Here is an 18,492-nt window from a genome sequence, read left to right as displayed (position 1 = left end):
TGCCATGATTGTCATCGATTGTATGTATTCTTGACTGTGTGGAACTAAAAATGATTTTCATAACATAATATTTACATAAAAATCCTTTTCTCATTTTGTTACTTCAAAACCTTACTTTGGAGATTGCACTACAAGTCCTTGATTTCAAGGGGGTGCCTTCACACAAAGATTGTATTATGATTCTAGCACTATTATAACTTTCCAAAATCATAAAATAATTATTTTATAAAATATTTTTTTATTTTATTTCCATGTCCTTTTCTGAGGCCAGAAATGGTATTTCTGGGTGGAAAATTATTGTTTTACCTTTGTCGGGGCCCCGATCCTAAGCCATGGGAATCCAGCGTGTAACACATTGCATCTCTTTGCGGTCTCACACACGGTTATCCCCACGGCTGCCACCTTACCTTAGCCGGGACCGTTTGGGCCTTTTGACTCACGTATGCATTAGTGTTGCTAGCATTCCAATGTCAAAGAACCCGGGTCGACATATCTTGTTGTCAACTCAAGTGGCTCGTCTGTACACAGACAGGCATACATAACCTAGAAAAGCACGTTTCGGTCATCAGCAAGTTTAGACGATTCGTAGCAAGCTACGAGGACTCCATTACACCATGTGACATTTCCCCGAAAGGACAAACACAACAACTAAGAAGGATACATGTCGGTCAACCAATGTGTCCGGAGCAGTAGCGAACTACCAAGGCTCGATGGAATCACAAAGGGGCATTTATCTATATAGAGAGCTACTAAGGCATACGACTAGGTGTCGAATCCCATACATATCAGAGTGCATCACACGTACGCATGACATACTAGATATGCATAGATCCAACAATGGCATCACACAATGTTCAAGAACTCGGTAACTGGTAGCTGCTCGTTCCGGTTGGGAGTAGCGATTAATCGGTGAATCGGCCTATTAACTGGATTAATCGGTTGACCATTAATCGGTATATGGGATAGGAGCTTGTCACACATTTTCCCAAGTCCTAACTACGTCAGGTACCAAAATATGCTACTATAGGCATATAAAAAGCATAAATAAAAGGTGAAATTGTAATTCTTGATGCATCCAACCCTAAATAATTTCAAATTCAAAATTAACAATTAAGATTTTCAACAGGCATCGACACAATATCAGGATATCAAAACAATATGCTATCAAAATATCCAATATGTCATGATCAACTCAAGATAAATGGCAGCCACAAAAATAGAAATAGGGAATACTAAATAAATGGCAACAACAAAATATGCAGCCATACATGTCAAAGATAAATAAAATGGCAGCCACACAAATAGGGAGTACCGAATAATTGCTAACAAGGTTCACAACACAAATGGCCATAGGAAATGTGCAAATGGCCAAATAGGTAATAATGTTCACATAATTTCAGCGACATAAATAGATATAGGTAGAAAGGTAACAAGGTTCAGCCACACCAATAGCAAGCAATATAAGGTCTTGTGCAATAATAAATAGGTTATAAGTTGATGACAAATCGCTCAAGGTTGCGGGGGGGTCCTCCTCCTCATCATCGTCCTTGGTTGCCATAACGCCATCATCATGAGACTCATAATCAATCCCATCATCCTCTATGTCATGATCAGATTCATTATCATCATCCTCAATGAATTCTTCAACTTCATGGAGTTCTCGAAGTCTTGTACTCCTACGAAACTCCACATGTTCGCTTTACCCCATTTCTTCATCAATGATGTTGCATGGGATGCCCGTAGTGGGATCAATCACCTCATCGATATATGCATCTTCACATATCCAATCTTGTGCTCGTGATGCATCTTCACCAAGAAGAACATCACTATAAGAGGTTAACTTATTTCTTTTATCAATCATCCTTCCATTCAATTGGATATAAACTAGATTGTAGTTTATTTCTCCTCTTTGCATCCACCTACAAAGTACAAATGGATGCCTAGTTAAAAAATCGCAAGAAGCAAGAATATTCATATTTGACTAATTGATTGATATTTGAGAGTGACTAAAAGTCTAAAAGTTACCATTTCAAACGTGCTCCAATTTCTTTCACATCCGGATGAACTTGTGGTCACGTTGAGTATCTTTATGGCCATGTGTTGCAGCGTAGGAGTTTGTAATCCATAAGTTGACCACCAATCAACTACAATTTGAGAAAAGTGAAATCATATGCAATGAGCCCATATAATTTCAGAAATGCAATAAGAACTTTGTTGATTTGGGAACAAGCTTACCAGCATCAAAATTATCATTGCTAATTGCTTTCATGGATGTCACTTTCCCAAACATACCCTTTTTGTTTTTAAACTTGGGTGAAGTCAATGTTAAGAACCTTATTTTGCTAGATGTCAACGTCATAATAAAAAGTGTCCATGACTTCCATAAGTGAGCCACTACCTCTACATCCGTAAAGATGCTCGGTTCAGCATAACTATATCTGGGATTCAAGATGTATGCTACCATGTGCAAGGGAGAATCCAGCCTCCCACTCATCTTGGTATCCATGGCATTAGTGATCAACAAATAATCCTTTTCTGAATTTTTAACAGCAGCCTTGATCAACAAAAAATCTTGGGCTTTGCTTGCCAAACGGGCCATGGCGATTAATCGGTCTGAAAGCGATTAATCGGTGTGACAAGCCCGTTAATCGTCTCGGCCAGTTAACACAACGAATAGGCACTATTTGAGTCGACCACCCATTGAGTAGCGATTAACTGGCCCGTTAACTGATTAATCGGCTGAATTTTTGAACAATGGTATCACAACATAACCATACAACATCACGACATTTACTAAGAAGACTCGGAACAGTCTTGCATAATATGTTCGTACAAGCAGGGGTCACACGACCCGAGACTCAAAGTCATACAAACAAGTCATACAAACCAACGGAAGCATAAAAGCTGTCTGAGTACAGATAGATGAAAGGATAAGGCATAAAGCCTGACTATCTACAGATCCCTTCTGAAAGGGGCCACGCCGTAGCTGGGACAGCAGCTACTCGTCATCATCGATGTCTAGAAAGAACCCACCTGTTGGCTCGTGGGTATCCTGTGCAACAATTATTAAGCAAACATGAGTACAAGAGTACTCAGCAAGATTTTAGAATAGATCTATCTACTCATGCTCGGGTATCAATAAACGGGGTTGTGGTGTTTCATGCAGCAAGCCAGCTTTGACTCTTGGCAAGACAAAACTATATTTTTAAAAAGTTTTAACAACTTTGATTTCTCGCACACGAGTCCACTAACTCGACAACAATACGCCATCATGGAAACATTCACGTCTTCCTACGGAAATGCCATCCATGACACTCACTCTTATCTTTATACTTCTATGAGTAGCCATTAAAGTTATCTATGAACAACATATGTCTCCAAGTAGTCCATATCCGCGGAAGAGTATAACCCCGCAGGGGTGTACTTCTTCACACACGCTCTCGCCACTTATCGCTATGTGCACGTCATGCACCTCGGCAACCTTCAAGGGGAAGCCCAGCGAGGGAGTCGGCGACGACCGTTAATCACATTAGTACCTAGTCTAGGTTTATCGCCTATCTGAGAGTAACCCGCACGGAAGGCCGGCCGACATTTCTTCCATGGCCCCAAATGATGTGCGCAGGGTTCCCAAGCCCACCATCCGGGTGCCACTTGGTACACCGTGTCACTGCCTACCGCATCATAGCCCACCTCTAAGGTCAGCACTATGCACGACCTCCAGCATGACTATAAACATCAGAAACTACATGCGAGCGGGGTCATATTTCAGGGCCCAACATGTGGTAGTATCTCATCTTGGATTACATACACGGAACTCAGTTCGTAAGGACGGTTCCAATGAAACAACCCGCCATGTACTCCTCAACAGCCTTTCATCGGTACCTTTACCAAATCAGCTCCCACACTTATTCCTTGTCAGTAGAACACATTCATCCATTCTTGTTCATCACCCAGATGAAACAGACCTGACACAACTCTAGGCATAGCAACCATAGCAGGAATAAACACATCACAACTCAAGCATCTACCAGGTATGCTAGGTTGCATGGTTCGTCTATTTACTGTGACAATGATAGGTCATGCAAAGGAATAGGTTCAGCTACCGAAGTAAAGCATTTGAAATATGTTTGTCCTAATGCAATAAGTGGGAGCAGGAGCAAGAACTTGGGATTATATCGGGATGATCAAAAGGGTGCTTTCCTTGTTTCTCAGCAGAGGGGTAATATCCGTCAGTCGGATATTCAGTCGTATCCGGATGGGCGGAGCCTATCGGAATAACAACATTCAATTAATAGCAATCATATGCAACAATCATGATGCATGAACATGGCATGAACTGAATTGTAGCCTGGGTTAAAGTGGCTATCAAACTTATAGGATGATGCTGATTTGAATTCAAATTCATTTATTAATTGAATTAACATAATTATCATAATCATTTAATTGATTTTACCTGATGCTGTTTCATAAAAAAAAATTTATGCATGAAAGTAGCACCATTCTGTTCATTTAATCTTTCTGATCAATTTGCATATTTTATTTGTTAAATTTGGAGTTATAAACAAATTTCTATGAATTTCCAAAGTTCTGCAACTATTCTAGAATTATTTCAAAACCAGAATTGAATTTATTGCATCAGCAGGTCACCTGGCCTTTGAAAGTCAAACCTGACAAGTGGGACCCACTTGTCGATGACTCTGGCCAGAAATTAGTTTAGTTTAAACTTTATTAGGTATTTAAAAGGCTGGACCCACATGTCAGTGTCTCATTAACTATTAATATAATTATTAATTTTATTTTTACTAATTTTAATTAGCCAGGGGCTGGCCCCACGTGCCAGTGATTCAGGGGAGTCAACCCCATCGACGATGGGGTCAAACCCACCGGCGACGAGGCTCCGGCGACCACCAGAACGGCGGAGGGCGTCGGGATTCTGCTTCCGGCGACCAAACGGGCGACGGAGGGGCTTAAACGATTAGCGACTCGACCATGAGCAAGATAGAGCAAGCCTCGGGGACTGAGATGACCAGAATCAACGCCGACGATGAGCTCGGCGGCTGCCGGAGCTCGGCCATCGTCGAGGTCATCGAAATCGAGTGCAGAACGTGCGGGGTTGGGCTCCTAGAGCGTCTATGCGACGAGTTAGAGCTGTTTATGGCCTCGGATGGACCAACCGGTCAACGTAGGGTCACCGGCGAAGAGCTACAGAGGCGGTCCTCGTCGGGCTCCGGTGAATCTGGGCCTAGGGCTCGGGATCGAGAGGGAAAACAAGGGGGAAAGCATCCTGGGCTCACGGGGAGTGCAGGGGCGTCGAAGGCGTGCTCGGGGACGACCTTAGAATGGAGAACAACGGCGGCGAGCTTCCGGGATCCGAGATGGAAGACGATGGCATCAGGGCGATGCAGGGCTCGGGGGCTCTTCTTCTTTGGCAGGGACGACCAGCTCGATGAGGCGGAGTGAATGGCGTGCTCGGGGAGACTTCCGGATGCCAGAGATGACGGCTAGCTCAAGCTCTAGCTCGGGCTCTAATGGAGGCCGAGAGGGAGAGGGAAGAGAGCGCGAATGGGGAGAGGATGAGGACGGGAATGGATTCGGGAGAGTTATCTGCTCCACGCCAGCGCGATGCGGCGGCCAGACAGGCACGCAGGTGCGTGGCCGCGCCGGAGCGAGCGGGGGCCACCTCCCATTCCGACTAGCAAAGGAGGAAGAAGACAAGGGCGCTTCTGGGCTGGGCCGAGGTGAGCGAGGTATTGTCTTTTCCATTTTTCTTTCTTTTCCACTTTTTGTTTTATCTTTTCTGATTTAGTTTATTTTATTTTTGGCTCCAAACTATTTCAAAAATAGTTTGAATGATACTGAGGTGTTATTTGGAATATTTCCAAATCCTGATAAAGTTTTCAACATTTTATGAGAATTCGAATTATTTGAAATCAAATATATAATTGATTTCAGTGACCTTTACGTTTAAAATAAAATGCCAAAAGTATTTTGAAAATATATTTCACCCTTGATATTTTGTTTGCAATAATTATCAGAAAAGATGAACTTTTAAGAAGGCCATTTTGGGTTCATTGATTTGTGACCTAGTTTGAATTCTTTTGAATATAAAGTTGCTAGGGTTTGCTCTTGTTTTCATTTCTTTCTTTTGACTTCATTTCATTTTCTTGAATGCAATGAATAAGACATGAGCAGAATCTTGCTAAACTCTATTAGGAACTCAGGGATGTGACAATCTTAGAAAAATCAGAGGTAATTTGGAAATACTCAAAGGACATATATTTTCCATACATCAGATTTTCAACCCCTATTTATGTTCAAAATATTTGAGCAAACCCTTGAAAACCTATTCTGTTTGTTTTGAACATTTAAAATATTTCTGAACGAAATATTATCAATGAATTCATAGAAAATTCTAGAATGTTCCCTAAGCTATATTGGGTGAGCATACCAAGGTTCACCTCATTCCAAGGTGGTTTGGTTCTCCAAATAATGCTAAAACCCTCCTTGGCTAGATTCAAGTTGGAGCAACTCTACATTGCAAAGTTTGTCCAAATGGCCTAAAACTTTGATCAAGTGTTCACTACCCCAAATAAGGAGTTCATGCAAAGAATTGGATTTGTGGGATTAATTTTCTCACATTTCTTTTAAGAAGACATAACTGTCCATTTAGGGGTGTTTTGAAGTTTACATTGCCAAACTTGTCCAATGGAGGTCAAATTTGGTAGAGCATCCTAATATTGCCTAAAACCCAATCATGTTAACTTTCAGTCTCATTGGAAATGTTTAGCTACCCCAAACACATATCAAACACCTTCAGCCAGATTGGTCAAACAACATCTAACACCCACTACACCCAATCCCTTCACTCCAAACTCTCAGCACAAGTTGCCAGAACCACTCCTCAACTGCAGACAAGTGGCCCCTCCTTAGTTCAATGCGAGTAAGACAAAGTCACCAATTTAGTTTCTCGTTCGAAGCTAACAGCATCTCTTAAAGCACCTTCCTTTCACCAGACTTGCTCTTCTCGGTTCCTAGTAACCGAGGGGCATCTAAGCCACCCCAAACATGCCAGACAGGGCCAAAGCACGCCAGAGCGCGCCAGCATGCCATGGCATGCCAAAACTGTGCTCTATACATGCTACAGGGCGCGCCCGAGGAAAGGGAGGCTAATCCCGGTCGGTTCTCACCTCCCCTCGATGTCTCACCACGTCCCCAACAACCCTCCGACTCTGGGCAGCCTCAGGGCCCCCTTCTCCCCTTCTCTACTGACTCAGGCGACGCGTACCTAGGCGCGCTCGATTTGGTCAGTAGGGCGCGACCCCGCAGCACGCGTGCACAGAGGCCCCAGTCCTCCCGTTGAGTCTCTGGAGTCTCAAATCACGTCTGCGAAACCGTAGTTTTAGCCCCAAGCTCTCTCTCCCTCTCTTGCAGCCGTGGTGTAACCATCGGAGCTCCCCCGCTCGGTGCACCATTACAGGCCTATAAATAGGCCCTCCCCCTTCACTCCAGCACCTCACCCCTCTCCTCCAGACCCTCGATCGAGCCCCTAGCCACTCCACTTGAGCAAGGAGAGCCTCGGTGCTTGAGATCGACCGAGGCGCCGCCGCTTCGGAGCTCCGTAGATCTTGGGCTATAGGCCAGCTCTCGCGCTACTCTCACCTCCTACGTGACCGTAGTGAGCTCAGGAAGCTTCTCTACCTCTTCCCCGAGCTTTTCCCTGCCCGTAGGACCCATCTCCACCACCGCCAGAAACGTCCCTGTCGTGGTCACGTCGTCGCCGGTGACTCAGGCCCTCCTCGTCGGCCCTTCAACCCCCACCAGGTAGGCAGTGATGCCGCGGTGCCATTTCTGCATTCACTTGGCCACGAGGGCTTCGAAGCCGCTTCCGGTGTACCTCCCCTTCACTATGTCCAGAAGTGGAAGACGACCCTGACAGGAAGGCCCCACCTGTCGGTGGCATGTCTCACCCTCTCTCTCCCCTCTTTGCCGTTGAGTGGAGGGGCATGCGCGTCAGGTTTAAACCTGACGGAGCGCGCGCGCCTGGGCTTGCGGTTGGCTAGCTGGCCGACTTGCCGAGCCAGGCGAGGGGCTGAGGCCCTTTCCTATTTTCTTTTAAACTGGTTTTAAATATTTTTCAGTGGATTAAATATTTTGTCAATTTCAAATATTTTTCCACCATGATCTCTCTAAAAATATGTAGAATTTATTAGTTCTGTGGTTTGAATTTTTACAAAGACTTTTATACACAACATTAATTAAAGAGCTTAGTTAGGTATTTTTAGCTTCTTCTAACAAAGCTTTAAAAATACATTTTACCTCAAAAATAGAAACCAACAACTTTAAAACAAAAGATATAATTTTCCAGAATAGGGTACCATTTTTAGATGATTTTGTGCTCTGCTTTTGAGTGTGCTTATTATTATTATTACGATGATAGATCACGCGTTTGATGAAGGACTTGATACCTAGCAGATCAAGGCAAGTAGCCCTTTGACCATGTCTGAGAAAATGTCTTAAGCATGGCATATTTATTACTTTATTTGTTTATTACTTTATTTTGATGGCTCCTCCGAGGCACTTGCATTGAGCATGACCCTACCATCTATGATGGTCACGTTGATAAAATGTTGACAAGTAGACAGTAGTGCTACGCATAGGATGAGCTTATGCATGGTGATGGTAACACATAGTTGATATCAAAGGTTTTAGGAAAACCCCGTCGGGTGACACTATTGCCTGAGGGTGATGGTATTGAGTTGGATGACCACTTGAGAGAGAAGTGGTGTACCAGAAAGTTTTTGTGTGGGTGGTTTCAGAAATGGGATTAGATTTATGATGTGTCGACCATCCCAACTTTATATGTGTGACCATGATACCCCTTTATGGGACGGGCCTTTGTTGATTACCTTGGTCGGTGCTAGCAAACAACCCGCATTACTAGTGGTGGGAGTAATGTGGTCACTTTCGTGATGGGGTCATACCAGGTAGGTCAACTATGTCGTTTTTATGTGTTTCGGGCACACCGTTCGTCCCTGCATGGATGATATGGTCTAGTGTTGGTGCTCGTAAGACATACATCACGTGGGCTGGGTACCAATCAAGTGGATTCTTTATCGGCTACTTACCTCAGTTATGTTATATAACGCGAGTCGTGGATGACACGGAAGTTTCCCGGATCTCGTGGGTACAACGTCCAACTTCTACAGAGTGTAAAGCTATTCGAATAGCCGTGTCCATGGTCAAGGACAATTGGGTAATCCTGCTTAAACTATGTCCAGTTGTTTCCGCACAAACCAAGTGTGTGTGTGTATTAAGGTGATAACTGAGTAAGATGATATGACAAGTCTGGAGACTTGGCATATAGGGCGAAGCTATGATGTTCAGCCCTCCGCAGATATGATAATATATGTGACCTGTGTTCATGATTACCATCTAGTTTATGATGGATATCCATACAAGTAATTGACCATGCAAATGTTTCAATTAAAACATGCTTTCCGCAAAGGCTGCATATTACTTTATTATAGTACCAAATGCATAATACATATCATGGGTTGGTTGCGAGTAAATTCAATGTACTCATTGGCTTTCCACTGGTTACTTTATTGGCCAGACATGGAGGAACCAGACTACGGAGAAGAATTCGTCGTCGGAGACAGACACACGAAGTAGGACTCTTCCCAGTCATAATGCATGATGTTTAAGGCTGATGGTGTGGGTTCCCGTTTACTACCCAGTATTCCGCTAGTAGTTGTGTTGGTGTGATTGGCCTTCAAGGCCCTATCTATGTAAGACTTAATCGTGATCGTCCTTTATTGTATCAGACGTTAATTTTGGATGTAAGACTCTTGTTATTCAGTATCTGTGTGTTCAGTAAGCATTGATCTCTGGGATCACTGTACACGTTCATTCGGCGATCTCAACTCGTAAGTAGGGGTCCCCACAAGGTGCCAATGAGAGAAAGAGGGCACGGGCGAGAGGGGAGGATTACAGGTGGAGCCCACCTATCATCTCCTTCCTCACGACAAAGAGGGGGCGGTGCTTACCAGCGGTGGTGAGGACACAGCAAGGCCTGAGGACAGGGAGGAGCTGCTACTCACTAGCGAGGAGTAACGTGGCAGAGGAGCTTTGGGAGGGGGGTCGCGGGTGTCGTCTCTGACTGCAAAACATGCGGGAAAGAAGGGGGAAACGATTAGGGAGTATCAAAGGCTCCAAATCTAAGGAGAACGACTACGGGGCATGGTCGAACCGACCGAATTGATGACAAGTCCTTTTGATGGAGCTCCAGCTTCATCTCGAGCTCGGGAAGCTTTGGAGTGGCTTTGTTGGTCCAGGCGGTCGATTTGGGGAGGATGAGAGAGTCGAGGGGTGAAAGATGGAGCCGGAGTGGATTTATATATCCACGGAACATGCTCACCATGGACCTGTGTGCCAGCGAGGTTGCAGGTGAGGCTGCGTTCACAGGAGAGGGCCTGGCTGCTCGAGGTCCTTCGTGGGGCTGATCTATGGCCGCAGGAGAGAGGAGAGCGAGCGACGGTTTGCGCATGTGTGATCTCACTCATTGGCCGACTCAGGAGGCCACGGGCGCATGCTGCAGAGATTGAGAGAGAGAGGGAGGGCTCCCGACACTCTAGCGTGTCACAGACGCTGAGAGGCCTCGATTAGCGCATGGGGAGTGGCTCCATGCATCCATGAGACGGGCTTTGAGAAAAGTAAGTTGTCGGGCGTTCTGTAGTGCACTCGAGAGCTTGTTTTTGGGTGGCATGATGATGCCACTAATGCACTCTGGGTAGCCACCAATGCCCTTTTGCTGCAGGGGTTTAAACAAAGGGGGAAAGAGCATGGGATGCTCTGCAGGTTGCAGTCTGTGGAAGAGGAAAAGCTGAAGGGAGAAGAAAAACTGGACTTTCATCACCTTCAGTAACGCAGCTAGCCGTTGGAGTGGCTACTGCAGATGCTTTGGGTCTGAGGGGAGTTGCGGTAAAATTTTGGGGGTAAGGAGAATAAGTTAACTAGTGAAACCAGCCACTTTGGAGAATCACTAGAAGGTCTTTGATGTAGTTTTGTGCAAGTTACCCTTGCCCATATACTGTGATATTTAACAGGATCATATGGCGGGAATAATTGAGCTCGATCACCAACTTTGGGCTCATTTGATGGAAGTTGGCAATGCAAACATAGAAAAGTCCAGAAATCAATAGAATCAGTTTTTTGTAGATCTAGCTAGGCAAATAAATTCCCACAAACACACAATTTGGTGTAGCATCCTTATTTCTGGTCTAGAGCACTCCTGCATAGTTTGGGAGCAATTCGACAAACTTGGCAATGTAGAGTCGCTCAAATTTGGTTCTGGACAAAGAGAGTTTTAGGAATATTTTGGATAACCAAATCAACTTGGATTGAGATGAAACTTGGCAATACCTTCACATATATCATGTGTGACTTGCTAGAATTTTCCTGTAATTTATTGAGAATATTCCCTATGGGAATATTTCAAAAGGTTGAAATAGGAAGAAGGGGTTTTGTCCAATATTTTTTACATGACCATGTGTTTAAACTCTTATATATGGAAAATATATGTCCACTTAGTTTCCCTAAATTTTCTCAAATATTTCTGAAACCAATAAATATTTTTTCTTTAGAGAAGACCATTTCTTGACTCACAAAGAACTATTTAATTAAAAAAGGAAAATTACTTTCAAAATAATAATGTTTTTTTGGGAAGCTTTTTTAATAATAGGATCCAATTGAAATATTTGGGGCCAAACATTCCTCCTAAATTGAGGACATGTAGTACAAATCTCAACTCACGGGGTCTTGAAGTCTTAAAATAAATAAATGCCTTTTGGTCAAAGTAATATTTAAAAAAAATACTTTTAGGTCCTATACACATGGTATGATCATTGCGCAATGATTTGGATAAGAAAGATGAGTATTGACACAGGAAGTAACTTTTGTGACTAAAAACCCAAATAGGCAAACAAGCACATAGCAACCAATTCAATCATCACATGCGCACAAAAAATTTTAAATGATTTCGAAATTTTTATAACATAGTGCGAAGAAGTGGTACAAACACATGGTGTGACAGACCTATCCCCCTTATAAGAATCTCATCCCTGAGATTCCTATGCTAAGAACTAAAGATATAAGGGAACTCTGATTTAAGGTAGCCTTCACGCTCCCATCTTGCTTATGCTTCCGTGTGATTCCACCATTTGACCTAAAAGTACTTGATGGTGCGGCTTCTGGTGCAATGCTCGGCTTCATCAAGGATGCGAATGGGTCTCTCACGATAAGTGAGGTTTGGCTGATGATCGTTGGCTTGATGGTGGATGTCCTTATAGATATCTGGGAGATCGAGAACCTGGAGACTCTTCCGGAGTGGTGATACGTGGAAAACGTTGTGCACATCTGAAAGCTCGGAAGGTAGCTCCAGCTGGTAGGGAACTTCACCTTGCCCCACTATGATCTTGAAGGGGCCTATGTACCTTGTTGCAAGCTTTCCTTTGATGTGGAAGAGCTTGGTTCCCTTGAAAGGTGTGACTCGAAGCTAGACATCGTCTCCGTTGTAGAAACTCACTTCTCGGCGGCGGGAGTCGGCGTAGATCTTCTATCTTGACTTGGCGGTCTCTAGATGTTATGTAAGAAGTTGAACTTGCTCTCTTGCTTCATGGATAATTTCTGGTCCAAAGGCTAGCCCTTCTCCACTTTCTGATCAGTTGAGGGGGGTGCAACACTTGCGTCCATGCACCACCTGAAATGGTGCCATGTGGAGACTAGACTGATAGATGTTGTAGGAGAACCAGAAAAGAGTAAGTAATCATCCCATTTGGCTCCATATGCCAAAACACAAGCAGGAAACATTTCCTCGATTATGTGGTTTACTCCTTCCATTTGCCTACCTGTCTGAAGGGGAAAGCGGTGCTGAAGGATAGCTTGGTTCCCAAGGCTTCTTAAAACTACTTCTAGAACCTCGAGGAGAACTAAGTAGCTCAATCTAATACAATCTCCTTAGGAACTCCATGGAGGCTCACAATAGGCTTGATTTAGAGTCTCGGTAGCTTCTGTCAATCATAAGAGGTCTTGACAGGAATGAAGTGGGGCACCTTGGCTAGGTGATTGACAATGACCCAAATGGAATCATTTCCTTTTCTCAATTTAGACAATCCGATGACGAAGTCCTTCCCAACCATGTACACTTCCATTCAACCACTTTGGGAGGTTGTAATAGTCCAGTAGGTTGGTGGTTCTCACCTTTGACCCTCTGGAATATGTCACACTTAGCTACATAAGAAGCTATATCTCTCTTCATGCCATGCCGCCAGAATCTTTCCTTGAGGTCTTGGTACATATTGGTCCCTCGATGATGGATGGAATATGGAGTATCATGGGATTCTTTCAAGACCAAGTTCTTGAGCTCAACTTTCTTGGGTATGCACATGCAATTTCCAAACCGTACGAATCCTTGTTCATCCACCGAGAATCCTGGGGCCTTTAATTTCTTGATCTTCTTCTTGATGCCTTTGATGCTCACATGTCTTTTCTAAGCTTCCTTAATGTTATCCATCAATGTAGGCTTCTCTCTGTGGTTGGAAAGAAATCTTGGTGCAACGAGCTCCAACCCAAAGCTCCCATGTTCCTCATACAAGGCGGTTAACATTTCCTTAATCATAGCATTCAAGGAACAAGCTTTTTTGCTAAAGGCATCTGCTACCACATTGGCCTTTCCAGGGTGGTATTGAACACTGAGGTCGTAGTCTTTGATCTAATCCAAACATCTTCGCTGCCTCATGTTCAATTCCTTTTGAGTGAAAATATACTTAAAACTCTTCTGGTCTATGTATATCCCACATCGCTTTCCAAGAAGGTAATTTTGCCATGTCTTCAAGGCATGAACCACGGCTGCCAACTCATGATCGTGAGTGTCATAGTTCTTTTCATGGGGATGTAGCTATCAGGATATATATGCTATGACCCTGCCTTCTTGCATCAGAACACCACAAATCCTTGTCCTTTATGCATCACAATATATCACAAACTCCTTGTGAATAACGGGAGTGGACAGAACTGGGCCGTTGTTAATCTCTTCTTGAGCTCCTAGAAACTCTCTTCACACTTTGGTGTCCATTTGAACTTCTTGTACTTCTTCAAGAGCTGAGTCATAGGTCAGTCAGTGCTTGAGAAAGATTTAAAGAACTTATGGTAATATCCTGCGAGTCTGAGGAAGCTTCAGACTTCCTCCACGTTGCTTGTAGATTGCCATTCAGTCATGGCTTCAATCTTGGCAAGATCCATAGACAATCCTTCCACCATCAACACATGACCCAAGAATCCAACTTCATGGAGCCATAATTCACACTTACTCAATTTGGCATAAACCTTGTCGTCTTGAAGCTTATCCAGGACCATCCTCGAGTGTTGCGCATGCCCTTCTTCAGACTTGGATAAGGCAAGTATGTCGTGGATGAAGACAACAACAAACTTGTCCAAATACTACATGAATACTTTGTTCATGAGGTACATTAGGTGGGCTGGGGCATTGTTAACCCGAATGCCATGACTATGTACTCATACATGCCATACCTGGTTCCAAACACTATCTTCGGAATATCTTGGGGTCTGATCTTTAACTCGTAGTACCCATACCTGAGATGAATCCTGGAGAACATATTGGCACCATTCTGCTGATCGAACAGGTCTTCAATCTTGAGGAGGGGGTACTTATTCTTTATTGTGACTTCATTGAGAGAACCGTAATCGACATAGAGTCGGATAGTTCTGTCCCTCTTTGACACAAATAAAACATGTGATCCCCAATGAGATGCACTAGGACGAATAAATCCCTTCCTGAGGTACTCTGCTAGTTGCTTCTTTAGTTTAGCCAACTCTTCGGTCCCCATTCTATAGGGCTTCTTATAGATGGGTCCTGGTCCGGGCATGAGCTCAATAATGACCTCAATGTCGCGGTCAGGAGGCATTCTGGGCAGGTCATCAAGAAAGACATCCGGGTATTCACATACCGCTGGCACTTGATTTAACTCAATTACCGACGGATAATTAACCCGAGGGGCTTGAGTGGAGGTAGGGTTGCGAACATACTTGATTTCCAAACCTTGGTTATTGGTCATGGTAACAGTCCGCTTGATACAGTGTGGCAAGCCTTGGTTCTTGGTCAACCAATCCATGCCAAGGATAACATCCAAGCTTTGCGACTTCAAGACGATAAGATGTGCTAGGAAGTCTAGCCAGTTGATGTTAATCCCAACTCCTTTACATCCTATCTTGGTCCTTAATACTGCACCCGGGGTTTGTACCATCATATGACTACCTAGAGGTGTAGGTTTCATACCACTCTCTAGAGCAAACTTTTGGGTAACAAAGGAATGTGAAGCACCTTAGTCAAACAGAACTGTTGCTAGGGTTGAGTTGACAAGGAATGTACCCACTATGACATTCGGGTCTTCTTGGGATTCCTAAGAGGTGACTTGATTCACAAGACCCTTGCCGTTGTTGGCTTGGTTGCGGTGAGCTTGGTTCCTAGGTGGTGCTCCATGTCCTTGTTCTTTATTTGGCGCATTTGGGCATAGTGCATCAGGCTTCTTGGTGGGGCACTGCTTCGAGATGTGTCCAGGCTGACCACACCCAAAGCAAGTGAACTTCCCAAAGTTTTTTTTCACTAGTGTTGTTATTCGGGATGTTGTATGATGGCCTTGGATTGGCATACTGTTGAGGATGGTAGCTCTATCTAGGTGCAGGAGTCCTGGCCTGCTGAGGATGATAGCTTGGCATCGTCGGGGCTGGTTGCGAGGGGTGAGGCTTCCGGTTGTTCGAACTGCATTTGCTGGTCATCTTTCGCTTGTGAGTGTCTTCCATGGGACGACGCTTGTCCTCAAGCATGAGGGCATTGTTCACCAGCTCGAAGAAAGTCCGATAGTCCCAAACAAAAGGTTGATACTGCAGTGCTTGCTGGAGTCCTTCTATGAAGCGTTCTAAATTGGCTGCCTCGGTGCTGACATCTTCACGTGCATACCCTGATAGGATGTTGAATTTCTATAGGTACTCCTTGACACAACCACTTCCTTGCTTCAACGCTCTAAATTCCCGCTTCTTGATGGCCATTATCCAAGAAGGAATGTGGCAGGGCAGAATCCTTTCTTGAAATCATCCTAGGAGATTAGACGATTACCTAGCATGACCTTGAATCTGTTCCAGCAAGCTCTGGTGGTACCTTTGAGGCAGTAAGAAGCATAGAGAACCTTATCAGATCCTCATTGCAGTTGACCAATGGAAGGAGGTCATCGATGGTGCAGATCCAGTCATCGTCGTCTAGACGTTGAGCAGTCTTGGTGAAGGTTGGCGAAAATTTCTCATGAACTCCAAGAGAGTGGAGTAGCTATTACCGTTCCTACCGTGGTGTTGGGTGTTCACAAGGAATTGAGCCATCTCTTGGATAGCGGTAGTGTTGGCTTGGTGTTCCTCCCCGAGAACTTGGAGAAAGTAAGCTATGGTCATGTTCTCTGGTGGAGGTGGTGGCAGGGGAATTTCGCCTCGTGGCTGCTCCTCGTGATCTCCAGCTTGAGCAGAACCACGAGCCTCCGACTACTTGCTAGAGTTGCCGATGTTGGTGTTGCCAAAAGTGTCGGGGCTCTAGGACAGGGGGTACCGAGTCCCGCCTGCCTGCGGCCGAGGGCACGGTGCATGTTATTGGCCTGGGAGTGCTCCCCACCAAGGCCTGTGAATCCGACTCTCCCGAGGCCCCCTCCTCGCGAGGTGTTGAACATCAAAGGTTGTCGGGGACTGGCGGAGTCCCCCTCAAGGTCGTCCCCCTAAGGACCGCGTCAAGAAGCCGCCTCTTGACGTGTCACATCCTGTGTTTGTACCACTTTGTCACTTATGTTTTCTTTTCAAAATTCGGAGTCAATTAAAAAAACATCTGAGTGATTGATATGATTGTTTTGATTGCAAATTGCTTGTGTGCTTACTTGTGACTTAGCTAACCAAAACAACTTCCCTTCTAAGAACTTCTACCTTTGACCCCAAACCCCTGCGCAATGATCATGCCATAGGTATAGGCTCAGAAACCATTTCATAAAATATTATTCCAGACAAAAACCTTTTATTTATTTTGAAGTTTCAAAACCCCTCAATTGGGATTTGCACTACAAGACCCTAGTTTAAGGGACATGTTTTTCCCCAAAATTTTCTCTTGATTATATTACTGAAATAACTTCCCAAAATCATAAAATTATTATTTCAAAAGTTATTTTCCTATTTTACATAAATGCCAGTTTCTGAGGCCAGAGCAAAACTTTCCAAAATCATAAAATCATAGGGAAAAATTATTTTCCTACTTTAGAAAATTCTGAGAAAATTTAGGGGAAATCAGAGGACATATATTTTCCATATATGTGAGTTTCAACCCATGGTCATGTTCAAAATAATGGTAAAATCCCTTAAAGACCATTTCTGCATATTCTGATCTTTGGAAATGTTTCCAAAGGAAATATTCTCAATAAATTCCAGCATGTCACACATATTATATGTTATGACAATACCAAGTTTCATATCCATCCAAGATGGTTTGGTTCACCTAGCAATTAAACAACCCCTTATGTCCAGAACTAAATTTCAACAACTCTACATTGCCAAGTTTGTCCAATTGATCCCAAACTTTGCATGAGTGTTCAAACCCCAAATGAGGAGGGCATCTAAGTTTTGCATTTGTTGATGTTGATTTGATCACACTTCCCTACAAGATTGTAATTCTGCCCATTTCTAGTTTTTTCCAAGTCTACACTATCAACCTTTCTCAATTGAGCTCAAACTTGGTAAACCCTGTTTTTTCTACCCATCATCCAATCCTGTTAAATTTCACTACCATTGGAGTAGATGAACTTCTCCAAATTAGCATCAAACACCTTCTGCTGATTTTGAAAATCAGCAACTAACACCCCTTCAGACCCACGCCCTCACTCCAAATCAATATCACAGGTTGCCTGTGTAGGCCCACACCTGCAGCCGAGAGCCTCAACTCGAGTTCAAAGAGAGGAAGACAAAAACCTCAATTAACTTCCTACAATATTTATGGTAGCACTTGTTCTTCTCTCCCTCTTTGACCATCATTGTTCTCCTCTGCCTCAAAGCATCCAGCAAGCATCTGCTCAACCCCCAGGCACTGTGAGACACATCATAGATACGCAAAAGTGTGCCAGCATGCCATGGCATGCCAAAGTTGTTCTCTGGACGTGCCACAGAGCGCGTGCACCAAGGGAGGCCAGCCCCGCCAGGCTTCGCTCCCACAACCTGTCCAACAGCGATTGTATCAACAGCCGGCTCCAGCGCGACACAAGGCCCCTCTTCTTTGACGACGCGTGTCCACGCGCGCCCAAATCCATTAGGTGGAGCTTGCCATCACGACGCGTCAAGGGGCAGCCCCGCTCCCCCTTGACCCATCCAGCTCACATAGACCACACCAACAAAGGGCCCACA

The 18,492-nt window shown here is 44.3% G+C and overlaps 1 pseudogene; it reads right to left on the bottom strand.

Annotated features, from left to right (window-relative positions):
• Positions 1 to 1,396: 1,396 nt before the first annotated feature.
• Positions 1,397 to 2,097, bottom strand: LOC123450423 (annotated as a pseudogene).
• Between the last annotated feature and the right edge of the window lie 16,395 nt (positions 2,098 to 18,492).

The sequence above is a fragment of the Hordeum vulgare genome, chromosome 4H (genome assembly GCF_904849725.1).
Source record: "Hordeum vulgare subsp. vulgare chromosome 4H, MorexV3_pseudomolecules_assembly, whole genome shotgun sequence".
Taxonomy (NCBI): Eukaryota; Viridiplantae; Streptophyta; class Magnoliopsida; order Poales; family Poaceae; genus Hordeum; species Hordeum vulgare.
The sequence above is the reverse complement of the archived record's forward strand: the minus strand, read 5'-3'. Positions and strand labels throughout refer to the sequence as shown.